Source organism: Brassica napus, chromosome C3 (assembly GCF_020379485.1).
Source record: "Brassica napus cultivar Da-Ae chromosome C3, Da-Ae, whole genome shotgun sequence".
NCBI lineage: Eukaryota > Viridiplantae > Streptophyta > Magnoliopsida > Brassicales > Brassicaceae > Brassica > Brassica napus.
In genome coordinates this window covers 32,166,003-32,168,225 of record NC_063446.1, presented here as the reverse complement: position 1 = coordinate 32,168,225, position 2,223 = coordinate 32,166,003, and positions in this window count along the sequence as shown.

Sequence of the window (2,223 nt, the reverse complement as noted above, 5' to 3'; positions counted from 1 at the left end):
TCTTTGCTTTCTAGTCTTGTTGTTCCATAGAAGAAATGATAATTGATAAACACTTGAACTAGTGATTTCTTCTGGAGTAAACGGCCATAAAATCTCATGATATGAACCTCCCAAGTTAGCACCTCGGGTATATGATAAGTATCAACAAGCTTACGTGAGACAGAGGAGGAAAATTTGAATAAGGAGGGAGATGACGTTGATAAACAAGTGGCCGAGTTTAAATCAGAAGAAGTATCCGACGTGGCATTGTTGGAGAAGCAAGGAGAGATTCAGAGGGAGGCAGAGTCTTTGCCATTATTAGAGCGAAGAGAAGAACTTGAGTTTATATACTATTGAGAATGCATTGTAGCCATTATGCTTTGTATATAATTTGAAAGACGATATGAGTCTTGAAACGATCGCTATGAGATCGTAGATGAAGATCGCTATCGCCAAGAGATAGAGATCTGTACTTATGAAGCTTGGATTCTCATTTCAATAAACGTATTCCTCTTTGATCTTATTTCGAATTACAAAACTCTATCATTGGTGCGGTGAAACGGTTCGATCTTCTACAGCGACGATGTCTGCAACAAGTCTGACGAAATCCAGTTACTCTGATGAATCAGAGGAGTTACATTCGCAGTCGAAAAGCAAGCTGACGTTTCTGATGGGAGCTTTTCGCACACTCTGCGATGACGCGAAGGAGAAGGAGGTGCGATTTGATTCTTTAGAATCGCGTGTCAATTACATGGATGTGAAGCTTTCATTGGTGGATTTGAAGCTTGATTCACTTATCAAGGCGTTCTAGAAGCATCTTGTGCATGAATCTTCACCGATTCAGAATCCGATTTGCTTTCTTGACTCTTCGTCTTCTCAATTTCAGGTTCGAAAATCTAATCTTGAACAAATCCTAGAGAATTATCCGTTAGGTTATCAGAATAAGTATTTGAATGTTTCGAATCATGAAAGTATGCTTAAGAAAATTGAGATGCCTTGCTTTGATGGTTCACATCCGTATGAGTGGTTGGTTGATGTGGAACATTTTTCCACCTTGGTCGTTATCGTGATGAAGAGAAGGTTGATTTAGTGGGATTGTGTTCGGAAGGCAAGGTGAAGAAGTGGTTTGCTTGCACTACAATAAAACACGCTATATTCCGACGGACGTTCCGACGGACAACAAAGTCGTCAGACACATTTGACGATTTTCCGACTGCATTCCGACGAAAACAAAAAATACTACTTCGTCGGAATATACCGACGACTTTTCGACCAAAGAGTGTGCGTCGGTATATACCGACGCAATTCCGACGACATTCCGATTAAATATATAACTGTTACGTTCGTCGGAAATTCGTCGGCATATAACGACGACTTTCCGACGACATTGCGATCAATAATATAACCGTCGCTGTCGTCGGAAGTTCGTCGGTATATACCGATGAATTTTTGACGAACCTTTTGACCGTTGCCGACAAATACATATGACCGTTTTATAGCCGTTGAGATAGAAAAAATACCGACGGAATTCCGACGGATATGACCGTTAAATTTCTGACGAACCTTTTGACCGTTGCCGACAAATACATATGACCGTTTTATAGCCGTTGAGATAGGAAAATACCGACGGAATTCCGACGGATATGACCGTTAGGGTCGTCGGAATTCCGTCGGAATGTCGTCGGACTGCCGTAAGCAATTTCCTATAAACACAACCTCTCCTCATTCAACTCATTCACTCCTCATTCTCTCTTCACTCTCTCTCTAATCACAACAATTCCGAGAAAATCATGTCTTCAGGAGTTTATTATCGTTCGTGGATGGATAAACCTCATATGGATCCCAACACCAATTTACTTACGGAAGAATACGTTCAAGGGATTGGAGAATTCATGAAGCTTGTTGAACAGTAACCGGATGCAAAAACCGTTATGTTAAAATGTCCCTGCTCTACTTGCAATAATAATAGGATTATAAGAGAATTTGATGTTTGGACTCATTTGTATATTATTATTTATTACATAGCTTCAACCTTATTATAAACCATTAGAATACGAGTTCATATGATGATCTACAGCTGACTTGCATTAACCGGGGGCCCGGGGCTAAAGTATGATCAATAAGACCAACGAAAATACTAAACTGCAAATATTTACATCTCTTTTTGTAATAAATTGCTACTCAAGTTCGATGATCGTCGTCCAAGTTTTATCAACTAATAGTCTCAGAATTTAGCTAATGTAC